Below are 14,598 nucleotides of genomic sequence, written 5' to 3' on the forward strand. Positions count from 1 at the left end.
CCTTTCAGATGATCGAGTTCAACCATTAACCAAGAGCTGCCAAGTCCACCACTAAACCAGGTCTCTAAGCACCATGTCTACACGTCTTTTACATACCTACAGGGATGATTACTCCACCACTTCCCTGGGCAGCCTGTTCCAATGCTTGAAAGCCCTTTCAGTGAAGAAGTTTTTCCTAATATCCAATCTAAACCTCCCCTGGAGCAACTTGAGGCCATTTCCTCCTGTCTATTGCTTGATACTTGGCAGAAGACACCAACACCCACCTCACTACAACCTCCTTTCAGGCAGTTGTAGAGAGCAATAAGGTCCCCCCTGAGCCTTCTCTTCTCTGTACTAAACAACCCCAGTTCCCTCAGCTGCTCCTCATGGGAGCTGTGCTCTAGACCCTTCACCAGCTTCATTGCCTTCTTTGGACCTGCTCCAGCACCTCGATGTCTTCCTTGCAGTGAGGGGCCCAGAACTGAACACAGTGTTCAAGGTGCAGCCTCACCAGTGCCCAGTACAGGGGGATGATCACTGCCCTGGCCCTGCTGGCCACACTATTGCTGATACAGGCCAGGATGCTGTTGGCCTGCTTGGCTGCCTGGGCACAAGCTGCTCATGTTCAGTCGCCGTCAATCAGCACCCCCAGGTCCTTTCTGCCCAGCAGCTTTCCAGCCACTCTTCCCTAAGCCTGTAGCATTGCATGGGGTTGTTGTGACCTAAGTGCAGGACCCAGCACTTTGTCTTGTTGAACCTCATAAAATTGGCCTCAGCCCATTGATCCCACTATGCAAGATGTTTCCAGGACACGATATGAAACCTGTAGGTTTGCCTGAGACAGCTCCAAAAATCACCTTACCACAAATCATGACATGTTTGCCTAAAGGAAAGTCACCAATAGTGAAAATGCCTTCTTTTTTTAGAAACACCAGATCAATGTTCAAATATCTGACTAAAAATAGCTTGATGTTAACAGCTGAGCAGTACTGTGTATTCTTTTTCTTTGTTTGCTCATGATAACATGGGCAAAAAGTCAACAATAAAGCACAATTTCAGACAGCTTATTTTTTAAATGCTTTCAAGGAGAGTAAGCTCTCACAGGCACCTGAGCCATGATACATTTTTTAGACTATCTCATCTTTGTGTTCTAGACACTTCTGGGGTTAAAGTCAAGCAGGAGCTGAATGTTTTTTTAGTATGGAAATTACAGAACAATCTTGAACATAAATATTCCCAAATTGATATATTTTTTGTTCCAAAGCAAAATTAGCATAAATACATTTCCAGAAGAAACTAATACTATCTCTGCCTGCCTACAAACCCCCAAAATACCTTGGTACATTTTATTTTTAGGTTTTATAGCATACAATCTATCCAAACAGAAAACATACTATTAAAAGTAGCATGACAGAAAGATCCAAATAAATTGAAACAACCTTCTCTCTTGTACTGCATACAGTTCGGCGGAGATAGAGTTCACAGAGACCCTATTTAATTGTACAAAAATATTCCAGTTTTTTTATTACTGTTTAAAAATCCACATGATCAAACCACGAGGAAGTGTTTACCTTGACTAACCACTATGCTATGAAAAGGTTAAGCAAGGTGTATAATCTTCAGATGGGATTCACTGCACTGAACCGTACTGAAGTTAAGCAAATAGACAACGCTTTAGAACTGAGTAGGGAGGGTAAGAACCTTCAAAAGGTAATTCTTTCTGACTCGTAAACAGCTATCTTAAGAGACTATGAAACAGGATTAAATTTGCATTCCAACATCTCATGTTTAATAATGATCTACAACAGTTCTTGGGCAGATCAGGGAAGTATTCCAAACCTTGTTTGTCTCTTCACTGATGCTTATTTCACCCACACCCACACACTCCCCAGCACCCCTAAGTAATTGTGATGGGAAGGAAAGGTCTCCTAGAAATTTCTCTGTTTCTTTGTTTTCCTCGTTAGGAGAAATGCCTTTTTCCTGAAACTTAGAGGTGGAAGTCCCTCAGACCTGATCATCTTTCCTCCTCCAGAGACCTCTTCAAGTTTTTCTAGGCATCCTTGTAAGTGACAGCCATGCAGGCCTGAGATGTTCCAAGTGTTCTCTCTCACAAAGAGGCTTAGACAGATTTTCAAATTAAAACCCCACTTTCCCAGCCAGAAAAGTATGACTTGAAGATAAATAAAACCTAGAATATAGAAAGAAGGCCGAACCTAGACTGGGACAGATTCTAAATCTAAGGGAGTTGACCATGGCTCTAATAAACCTGCAAAAGCACTCATACATTTTCACTTTTATATTCCCCCCTCCTGCCATACATCCTCTTGGACTGTCATTCAAAGCACTGTGTTTCCAACAGAACACTCCCCTTTCAAACGATTGACAATTCAGTCCATAAACAGTGTATTTTCTTTACCGTGGCAATTTTCCAAGTAAGGATTGTGAGATCATCACACAATTGTGTTTACCACAGAACAATAACAACTTAGTACCACTATGTAATAATTAATTAGGAAGCAGGAAAAAAAAAGAGAAGCCATACTATTACCTGCTGATACTCTTCTAGGCACTTAAAAACCTTGGAAACACAGGCTAAGTACTTACTAATAAACAAATAACTAGAGAACTAACATAGCATTGCCAGAAGTACATTAAAAAGGTTTCCTGCTGTGATGTTTTCCTCCAGTTATTTTATGAAGAATTCTGCTGAAGAACGACCTGATCAATGTTTTAACAGCTGATGAAGCCACTACAGCAACTCAGGATTTGCAACAGAGCAGCAAACACATTACTTATCCTTGCTCAAAGAATTCAACTCCTCCTGGTATTGGGCCAAACCAGCATCTAGGCAAAGGGCAGTTCTTCACTAACATACAGTTACGAGTTTCAGCATTTGTCAAAGAAAATATGTGGGGCAAGGGCTGTCACTGACTGTAACTATTGCACTCGTCATTTGTCACTACAGGGACGTCAGATACTTTCAACCACAATTTTCACCTCAGAGCAAGCTTTTCTCTCAGTGGTCATGAGTTTGTTTTCCATCAGTCTGCTTTAACCGTATTTTTGTCACAGGCTAAACTTAACATGCCTTTATCCAGCCCTACAAATTCACCTGATGCCTGATTTATCACACAGCTTTACCCGTGCAGTGCAGGGAACCTGCAGGGCAATACAGTAAACAGCAAGTATCACACACTACAGAAGTGATCAAGAAGTACAACCTGCCAAACAGCATAAGTCCTAAGAACCCAAGCAATCATTGCCCTTCATAAATCTCTGAGCTCTTCCTTAAACGTACATCAAACATTCTCCTACTGATTACTGCCATATACTATGGGATTATTACTACCCATTTCTACGTTGGTTAAATATTTTATCCGTATGCTAGGTACGCACACAAACTCCAATCACTAAGAAGTGCCATATATTCAGTTCATGTCACCTCTAAATCATACATCTGGACACGGACACTTCTATTTCTGTATCCCAACCTTCCTACAATACCACACTGTTACATGTAGACTTTCATTAGGCCTCTGATGAACTACAGACATCCTGTTTGTTACCTATCACCTAGCTGATATCAACCATGTTCCAAGGCTCCCCATGACTCCAACAGCATAGCTGCAGCAATTATATTTCCCATTTTGCTAGTCTTCTGGACATATCCCAAACAGCTGTCTCAAACTCCTCTTGCAACTTCAGTTCTTTGATCATTGCTGCAGCTCTTCTCTGCATCTGTTACATACTGAGCTGCAGTTTCTTGGGTATTGCAAAAAACCCACTTATTCCAGATCAGGGCCCAGCCCAGATGCACCCAGCTGAAGTGCCCTCCCTCAACTGGAAATACCTCTCCTGACACTTCCCTGGATCCCATCCATCATTTTCGTGATGTTATCAAACTGACAGAACAGAGACAAACTTGAACCCCCTTACCCTCACATAGGCCTTTCTCCTTCAAGGAGTCCACTGCTGAACTCCCTCTTCATAGGAAAAGTTGTTGCATTACTTCCTAAGCTGAGGCTGTAGCACCATCCAATTTCAGGCATTCGGCACAGATGCCAGAGTCAGGTGCCTAAGCTCTGTTAACAGCCAACACAGAAAGTAGGAGTTGGGTGCCTAATTAAAAATCTGCCTCTTTCCACTCATTATATAAGAGCTTACTTAGACTGCTAATTTTGACGCCAAGGTTAAACTCAGTAAGTGAATTCTTGCCAGTGTGTGCGGCCTGATACACTGCTGTGTCGAATTTCATCCTTTTAGTATTACGTACTAGTACAATTAATTGTATAGTCATTCCATTTAAAACCGTGTACTGGAAATTATTGTCCTCCTCCCATGAGGAAGTTTCAACAGTCCACTTTCAATACAACATGACAACAAAATGGAATAAAAATAAAAAAAGCCTCAAGAAAACTAAACAAGTCAACTCCCAAAGAATAATTCAGCACATTTATCTACCTCCTGTCGTCTCCCCTTGTGCCAGTTCTTTGCATGAGTTTACAGTTCTTGCACTAACCTATCTTCCTCCACCTTGAACAGTAATTTTGATGCAACACCCTGTTAAATGGTTCAGTAGAATCCAGAGAGACCAAATGTAGCACCATCTTTCTTTTTCTAGAAAACCTACTTTCTTATTAAAAAAAAAAAAGATACTAGGTCAGTCTGACATGACCTATCTTAGCAAAATAGATTGTGTTTCATTCTCCTTCCACTCAACTCCCACGTCGTTAATTATTCATTCCTTCAAAAAATTTTCTAATGTTATTAAGGTCAAATTAACAAGCTTGAAGTTGCCTAGATCACATTTTGCATTTCTTTAGATATGTGTATCTATAACATTCAATAGCATAAAGTAATAAAAATCCTCTAAAAAATCTTAGTAATGCACCCATATTTTAATTACATTAAAAAAAAAATGTACCTTAAAGAAATTCCCAATTTGGGAATTCACAGTACAGCAACTTAAAAAGTCACTCTGACAGCCAGAAGGTCTGATTGCTTTTAAAATACATGATGGAAAAACTGGATGCTTCTCCTGAGATTACAAAAAGTTATATGAAATGATGAGTAGAATACCCTTCCTGAAAGCTCCTGAGACCCCAAAATCACAAGAAATACAGCGAGATATAGCTAGGGTCCTTGTTTAACTTGATATGGGAAATCCCAGTGTGAATCTGCAATGCTTCTGGGATCTCTGTTACACAAGGCTCTTGAAGAGCTGCATAGTGCCTTAGATTCCCAATATTCAGTACAATTTCTCAGATTCACAAACTGTTAGTGTAGACTTCCAACTCATATGCCACATCTGAAAAGGTTTTTGTGACAAGGAATGATTTTCTTGATAAAATGGAAAGGCTTTTAAAAAGTTATCCTTTTTAATCCTTTATCCTATATCCTAAATACACTATCTTTTTAGAGTATTTATCATACACTATCCAGTTCAAGAAACTGTTTGATAGGATGTGAGATCCCTTTTTTTCTTTTCATGTTGTTTTAGCGCTTCTGTATCTTTCTCAGCTTGCCAAACACATGCAAAAACAAACAAACAAACAAAAAATATTTTAAAAGCACACAAAACATTTCCTTAGTCTGCAGTTTTAATGCTTTTTTTGACCCAAATTGGCATTTCTATGCCTTGAACCAAAATCAATGGGGCATCTCAACACTCTGGTTCAGCAAAGCCACTGAGTTTAGGGGCACCACATGAGCACGTGCTAACTATAAGCTTCAGTCCTACTGAAATTAGCTGAAAAGTAACACTCCTGCTGAGGTAGACTTTAAGACTGACCTGACTTCCTGAGAGACCTCAGATCACTACAACTGTTCCTGACTTCAACAATGGCTGCAGGTGTTCAGTGTCTATAAAAGACTTTTATTGGGATATCTGAGTTCAGATTAAAGATACGTATTTGAAAATCTGACTTCAGGTATTTAAAGCCCAACTGCCCTGCCCTCCCCAAAGTTCTGAAAAATCGTGCACTAAAGCTAAAAATAACTAGGAGCCTTTTCTGCTATTTATTCTGCAGAGACTAGCATGCCAGCCATGCCCCAGTCCCAGGCATGCTACCACTGCAGATTTTTGTCTTTTCTTACCGTGCTTCAACCTATTGTGTTCTACCTAGCCTTGAAGAGAGAGTAGGCAAGCATTTGCATTGCACAGTCTACACCTTTTGATGTATAGAGGTCTAGACTTGAGGACCCACATGGTCACTTCCTGTCTTACCTTCCTAGCTATATGGAAAATACCACTGGAAGTAGGAAATGATCCACATGCAAAGTTTCCAAGAATGAGAGTAGCATGGTAGGCTGCTGATTTGGAGGGTTGGTTTGGATTAAGCGTTTATCTTCTCAGTATGTTTTAGTGAAACAATTATTCCAGAAATTCTCATAACAATTCTGTGGTAGCTCATCTATGTATCTCCCACAGATAATGCTGAGATTATTAACAATTAGGTACTGGACATTTTGTAATTTAATCACTATAACAGCTTTACAATTAAAATGCAAACATGGGATAAAATTAATAGGTTATTGAATTGAATGTAAACTTAGACAGGATAATGTTCCAAACACTTCAAAGGTCTTGATGTAAGAGTAGTATTTAATTCCAGAAAACCCATAATTTATTTTTGCGCTTGTGCAGAACATAATGTAGGCTGAATACTTGCAAAAAGAGACAGAAGTTGCCAGAGCAAAGAAACAAAGTAATAACCCATGGATCATGGTAGTCTCCAGATACTTAAAACATCTGAAATTCTGCTGCTGCCTTCTCCCTGCTTTTGTGCCCTCTACAGCCGTTCTCACTAGCTATACATCATCACGTCTTCTTACCCTTCTTTCTGTCCTTCTCCCTGCATTCAGGCTCTATTCAAACTGATTATGCTTTTATTTCAGATTTTATTCAAATCAAGTCCTCCATTTTTGTTTTCATTGCTAAAGTGGTGGTTAACTGCAGACTAGAATCAGCAGAGTCAAAAAAAACAACTAATGGAATAGAGAACATTATGGAAAGGGCAAATGCTTCACATTATGAAACAACTGCACATGTAATTACTGTAATTATAAACACAAATCCAGCATGGTGCATGCAATTGATGTAGCACTAACAAGAAGATGATGAACATGATGGCCTAAGAAATAGGATCACTATATGTTTAGCACAGCCATGCATTCACACATGGCCTACTCTGCACTTTAGTATACTTAATAAACTGGCAAGAAGGGAAAAGCCAGAGGGGAAGGAACAAACTAGTGAATGCTGGGTTTTGTTAAAAACCAAACTGCAATAACAGATAGTAACCTTGCAGTAAAAGCTAATCACAACAATCATAAAGCAGGCTGCTGTGCTAATAAGAACTACCTCTCCTTAGTCAGTCACTCATGCAGTTTGTCTGTTCGTCACCTCTACCAGGGCATGTTTTCTGGACATGTCGCCCAGAGAATTGTCTGAAGCATGGACTGCTGCTTAAAAAGGGTGCCACTGCAGATAAATTCTGTTTTATACACACACATTAAGGAGCCTCAATCAAAAAAGCTATGTGGAGCTTTACATATGCAACACGGAGTATGACTCTTAATGAGGAAGCCACTAAATCCAAATCAGCTGAAAGAAAATATACACCAAAATACCAAGCAAGCAGGCAAACAGACCTGGGTGGCATTCTCTTTTCTTACTTTTCTCCAGTCCTAATCTAACACAAAGCTTCAAATGAGTAGTGGGATCTGTCTATATGGAGCTGATTGCACAGCTAGTGCCGTATTTGAGAAACACTTTATTAGGATGATACGCTGTCCCTGTAGGGAAGCCCCAAATGCTGTTTTCTTCCTCTATTGTTACGGATTTCTTTGAAAGTGTGGACAGACCCCACAGGGGAAAAGAAACAGCTGTCTTGGGGAAGGATGAGAATTCTTTTTTCATTTCTTCAGCAAGAAGCAGCACTGAACCGGATGGAGATGCAGGATTTCCCCAGGCATATCTTTTCCAATGCAGACAATGATTAATAGAAGAAAGATTATATGAATTACTAGTATTACTGCAGTTCCCTTTAAGTCACAGTAAAGCCAGCTACAGGGTCTGGCAATGCTAATTTGCTGCTGGCAACTTGATCCCTGCCTTTTGGGATTGAGAAAGATCTGTAAGTGCTTGCCTGATTCTCAAGTTATCCTTCACTGAACAGTTCAAGATGGTGAAAGGAAAAAATTACACATAAGCTCCTGGAGCATCCTGTTGTGCACTGTATTCCATTCTGCTCCAGTTAAATAATCCAGTACATGGTATCGATCACTTGCTTAATTCCATATGTAGGCATAATCATGGCAGCACACCTCTCCAGACTTTTAGGTAATTGATCCTCAGTCTGCATTAACACACACATCTGCTACAAGAAAAGCAATGCTGCACGAGAAAGTGCATTTGCTGATCTGCCTGCTTGATGTTACAAATAAGTTTGCTCTCTCTTAGGAGGACTTGGGAAAAACATCTCTGAGAAGTCACTACTGCTCACCACTGACTCTACTCCAACATTCATTCTTTGCTGAACTCTGTAAAAGTGCACCGGGGGCACCTGTTTTCTTTTTCATGGGAAGAAACCTCCTCAGGTTGAACAAACATGAAGCCAGACCGCACAAGTATGCCCCGACATTAGGTCTGTTCCTCAACACTGCCACATACGCACCTCCACAAGACAGCCCAGCTGAAGTGTGCTGTCCTGCAAAATGGGAAGCAAGGAAAAGAAGATTTCAAAAGACAGTCACTACATCAGAGACGAGGAGACTGCGGGTTCCCCCTCAATTTCTACACGATTACCCAGGTGACCGTGAGTGTCACGTGACCATGACCATCACATTTGACCATGAGCATCACACTTTACCTCTCGCTGCCTCCTATTCCCAGATCAGCAAAACCTCCTGCCTTTACCAGAAGACTCATTTGACTGGTGTCTGCCTCATACTGCTTTGTCGTTAAGGTCATATCCCACAAACCGCCAGCACGTGTGCCACAACTTCTCTTATTCTCTGAAATTCCAGAAGCCCAGCACAGCTGGTCAGCCTGACATACAGCCCACCAACAGCTGCTCTGGCCCACAGGAAGCAAGAGGAGTCCTGTGACTGAACATTGCTTGGAAACAAGTGGGCAAGAGTCTTATCACAAGAATCTGCTGCTAAGAGGAACCCCACCAGGACACCCTTTCATTTCCCAGGGCCTAGTAATGTGACCATCAGCCTCTGTCTCCTGCCACACCACAGGACATAAAGCAGCTCTTTCACTGTGGAGAAGTAAACACTTGAGAAATGTTTGTGAGCTGCCCAACAGGATTCAGTTCCCATCCTGAAGGATATTGCTCTATGCTACAGCAATATTCAATAACTACAAAGGCAGATCTGCCTTTTTCCATCACTCTTGACCCAGGACGTTCGAGGAGGAAAATTAAGAACCAGTGGTCTGTTTTTATGGTGTAAACAGGTGGCAAATATTGGTCTTTCAGTATAGGTTGTAGTTTGAATCTCACCAATTCCCAGAAACAGATCAACTGTTCAAAGATGAACAAATCACACTGTCATTAGCTAATGACCTACCTGAGCTTCTGTGGACAAAGCACACAATGACAACAGAAAACCTCTGGCCAGTATAATGAATTACCCACAGTACAAAGCATAGGGTAAGCATGCCACTGATAATAGAACATAGGATCTTGTCAGCACTTCATTATTTCTGAGACTGAAGTTCCTTTTGCTTTGTCTGCCTCTAATTTATTTAATCTTTGAACCTTTGCATTCAGTGTCCACAGATCATCACACATTATAGTAACAATCTCTAAAATTATATTACCTTACTCCATCTTTCACGGATGAAATATGGCATGTGCATCCAGTTGTTTTTTAATAGTCTGAAAGACAAAATAAAGACAAACAGTTTCTGACTGAATGGATCTAAATAAACAGGTTAGTACTATAGGAAAAAAAGTTTTGGGGAAAGCAAAAAATATAGGAACAAATTTTTTAAAAAATCACTAAAAAGTTGTAAAAAATGCAGTGTTAACATTTTGTAACATAGATCCTTTACCATTTAAGACAGAATATGGACTTTAGATGAGTTCTGAAGAAAGAGAAAATAAGAATGAAGGCAAAAGAAAAATTTCAGAATCGGGTACTGTTACCATAACATTTCACACGTACAGATTATATTAATGAAAATACATTTGCAATAAAAAATGTATTTAACTAAAATTACTTTTCTACTATGTCTGTAAAACACTCAATGCAGTTACAGTATAAGAAGCTCAATAAAGCAGCTACTTCATGTCACCAGCAACAACCAATCTCTCCCAGCACAGCTTCTCAACTCGGCTACCTTGTCCTATCTACTTATTTTCCACCTGCAGTCAGTGTTGGTGTCAACACATGGCACTGCAGCTCCTTCCCCATGAAACAGAAATGCTAACCACTGAACTCAGCTCCCCCAGGCAATTGTTACTTCCTGCAGGTCCAGACTGAATTCAAATGCCCCTGGCAGAGAGATTTAAGAGTTTAATTTCTTGCTTCCAACACCCACAGCTCTTCCACTGTGACAAGGAACATACTGTCCTTGGCCACACCAACACCACTCACCACACCTAAGCAACAGGCATCTTAATGGGGATTTTTCCCTCCAAGAAGTATAATCAAGACATTTCCATGCACATTTTATCTCATAAATCAATCAGTCCAGAATCCTCATTCAAGTTCAATGTCAAACAGATATACAGTCCACATGGCAGGAAAGTAAACCAGCTAGACATGAAGGGAGAAAAACAGAGCTACTTTGCCCAGAGGCTAGCTTTGACAGCTTTTATCTGGGGGAGCTCAGCAAGTGGAGGCTGAGACGATTTACAATTTGCTCTCTAGAAGTACATTACAAGGGCTAAACACTGGACAGGTGAAAAAAGCATTAAGATAAACAGGATGTTAACAAAAGAACTAACCTAACTGCAATAATAGCAACCAGAAAAGTTAGTTTATCCAAGGAAAAACTTGGTTTCCACGGAAAAGGAACATCATGCCACTGTTAAGACTAGGCTCAACAATGCAGGAAACTCCACCCAGCCCTATGCTTTTATGCACTCATCAACAAAGCACCTAAAATTTCTTACAAAATTATACCTCTTCACAGAAGTGGCCTATAAGGCAGCTCAAGTTTTCTTCTCTTTTCATTGTCCAAGGTGAAGGCAGAACCAACTTGAGATTCACTTCTAAGTCTCTCAGTTCAGATGAGAAGTTACAAAGTATTTTACTTACCCTGGCTTTTGGAGAGTTCCTCAATGAGGACAGAGACATCTGACATTATGTAGCTCTTTTCAGAATCAAATATGATATGCACTGATTTTTGGCAAAAAGTCATTTACTATTTTAAATAATTTTTATTTTGGTGAATTCAGTGTAGGCACATAAAGTCCCATTTTGGCACCCTTTATAACTTCAACTGCATTTATTTAGTATAGTTGGGGTTTTTTCTTCCATTCTAAAAGCAGAGCACGTACTGTGAAAGCTCCTAGACACCATGAAAGCTACTCACAAACCAAGTCACAGCCAGCCAGTCATCAAATCAAGGGCCAATACAATGGACCTGCTACATTATAACCCTGTAATATACTGTACCATCATTCACCTTCAGGACATTTAATATAAATTCTTAAACCTGGTCAGTTATTATCCATTTCACTTAAAATTAAGAAATTAAAATGGCAGAGATGATAGAGGAATCTAAAACTCCTATTTACAACACTATTACAAAGATGATTAGTTTTGTGGCCACAGGCAAATCCCTTTCATAGCCGCAGCTTAGCTCACACATCTGTAAAATAGAGACACTGCAACCTAGTAACTACATCGAGTTTCTCTGCTGACAAGTTATATTCGTACCTTGCTCACTACCATCAGGAAGTCACACCTATTTTGCAGAGCAACACTGGAAATCACACATTCTAGAGTGATGTGTTTTAAAATCAGCCCATCAGTGAGATTTTTAGAAAAATATTGCTACTCCTGCAGAGAGGGCAACTCCTACCTACTGATCTCCCAGCAAGTTCCGACCTCCTGCAGGTGCCCTCCTGCTCTGCACCCCATTCTAAAAGCAATTTTGGTTCTTCAACTACATTTCAAGATGTACATTTCAAGAGTCTGCCTAGAAGTTCTCCTTTACACAATCGCATTCGCAATTGCACTCCAATTCTGTTGTGCTTTGGTACCTGATTAAGAACCACTAATGTGGTAGCTCTAGCTATGACAACTAAATTGAATACTAGTAGTACATCCAAGGCCAAGTTGGATGGGACTTTGAGCAACCTGGTCTTTTGGAAGGTGACCCTGCCCATGGCAGGTGGGGTTGGACGAGATGATCTTTGAAGGTCCCTTCTAACCCACACCATTCTATGATTCTATGCCCAGGTAGCAAGCCCAGAGAGTTCAATGTCACTTGCATATGAAAGATTCTAACTGGGCACCAACTCAAGCCCCTCTTTTTCACCCTACACTGTACAGTTTTTCAATTACATTGCCCCGTACAGCAGTAAGACCACAGCGGAGTGTGGCAATGCACTACTGCAGACCACACCAAAGCACCAGCTTCCTGGCATGTTCTGCCTCTGGCCTTCTGCATTAAGAAATATTGATGATAGAAGAAAAGATTCTTCAAAGACTGCAGCATGTTTTTGCTTAATTAAAACCATAGAGAAATTATTTTGCAGTTGACTGATGATGGCAGATAAAGCCTTAGTGCTTGCTACCAGATTTTAAAAGCAATTCAGATGCTTCACTATAAGGAAATGATATATACCGACATTTTTTTTCTCCCCAACCACTTGTACTTGCAACCAGAGTTACTATACAAACTGACGAGAACACCAGCTCTCAATTAAACCTGTCACACCATTATTCCTGCATACTGCAGGAAGTGAAGCACGTGACACTATTGCCTGTGGAGAAACCTTAAAGTATGATACAAAACAAACATCAGAACGACAGGGTGTGTACATGCTCCTATTGAAAATCCCTCACTTTCTCCTCTGCTGTACATTCCTCCCTCTTTCTTACTCACTGGACAGCAGCTAAATGACTTCAGGGAGGAACAAGTAACTAACCCTTTTCCTTTGCAATTAAATGTGGTGTCAACATCCCTGAAGGGTACCCACATCCCATGACACCAGGTGTGATTTTGTCCATTAGTTAAAGAGAGAAAAACACGCCTACTTTGCCCAGAGGCTAGCTGTGATAGCTTTTATCCAGGCATAGTCCAACGGACATGCTATTTCCATGGGAGTGGAGCCAATCTAAGCTGCTACCTCCCATTGCTTGTTCTCACTTTCCCCCTCCTCCTATCTGTCAGCAAAACTGCAGGGTTTTGCAGTTTTAAACTTCTTTAAAAAACAGGCAAACAAAAAGCCCCCTAACAATAACAAATCCTAGAATACTTGGACTGGGGGGAAAAAAGCAAAACAGAACAGTTTGCAAAAAGTACAGTTTAAACCAAAGCACTCTGACAGAACCAAGCTGGGGAAGAACTATATTTGTTGTTTATGCTGGCAAATTTTAGGAGCATGAACCTCTGCAGTGGCCAAGCAGCTGAGGATGAACCACATGACAGTAGTAGATCTGCAAACTAATGCTCATACAAGGCAATTTGTCAGACCTAATGTAGCTCAGAAGACATTTCCTGTAAACATATTTTAAAGGCTCAAGTTTCCAATAATCAGCCTAGAAACCCAGACAGCACATTCTTTTTGCAGGTCAAGATAGTTACGACCCCTGCTACAAGCCTCAAGCTGACAGAAGGTAGAATATACTGTGTCCCCTGCTGTGCTCTGTCTTATCTTCTTCTTTGCCTTGTGGCAAATAAGACATAGCATTCTTTAAACTCTTTTACAAACTACATATGATTTCCTGAAGTCTTCCCTCATATTCCCCATTTTGAAATACCAGTCTTCAGGATTTTAAAGAACATAAATTCTCTTCATTCTGAGCAAATTAGTGTTGTGACCAGTGTGGCAACTCTTTCTGAAGTACTAAATTACACAAGATGTAACCACCATTGTATCAAAATATGCCTTACAGAAAAAGAGGAAACTTGCCTTGTCTTGATCTGACTTCCCCAGAATTATTTCAGATTTGCTTGCATTATGTATGCAACCTGTACTTTCACAACATTAAAGTTTCAGCTATTTTCAGCTCCTGGCTGGGAAGAAATAAAACACATATCTGACTGTACCTGTACCACTGTTTGCAGCAGTGCTTCAGCATTGCTAATGCTACACTGCGTTCCTGTCACAATTTACCTTGCTCTGCGCCTGATTTTCATGGAAAGAAAATCACAGTACACGTCAATACCTCCTCAGGTTGAACAAACATGGAGCCAGAACACACATGCATGCCCCAAGATTAGGTCTGTTCCTCAATATTGTCACCTATACACCTCCACAAGTTAGTCTAGCTAGAGCGCTGTCCTGCAAAATGGGAAGCAAGGAGAAGAAGATTACAAAACACAGTCTCAAGGTCAAACTGGTTTGCACAAGTGGATTTCACATTCTATTTTAAATTCGAAAGGGAAGACCTGGTTTGCTATTAAAAACATGGTCAATCCAA

The 14,598-nt window shown here is 40.5% G+C and overlaps 1 protein-coding gene across 20 annotated transcripts in view; it reads right to left on the reverse strand.

The window, feature by feature from the left end:
- The window catches only part of INPP4A (inositol polyphosphate-4-phosphatase type I A), a 124,336-nt gene that overhangs the window by 65,802 nt on the left and 43,936 nt on the right, over positions 1 to 14,598 (reverse strand). For all 20 annotated transcript variants that reach the window (XM_030476987.1, XM_030476998.1, XM_030476989.1 and 17 more), the window contains one exon: positions 9,815 to 9,872. The gene's annotated coding sequence lies outside the window, so the exon portion shown is untranslated. The remainder of the gene's footprint in view (positions 1 to 9,814; positions 9,873 to 14,598) is intronic.

Source organism: Strigops habroptila, chromosome 2 (assembly GCF_004027225.2).
Source record: "Strigops habroptila isolate Jane chromosome 2, bStrHab1.2.pri, whole genome shotgun sequence".
Lineage (NCBI taxonomy): Eukaryota > Metazoa > Chordata > Aves > Psittaciformes > Psittacidae > Strigops > Strigops habroptila.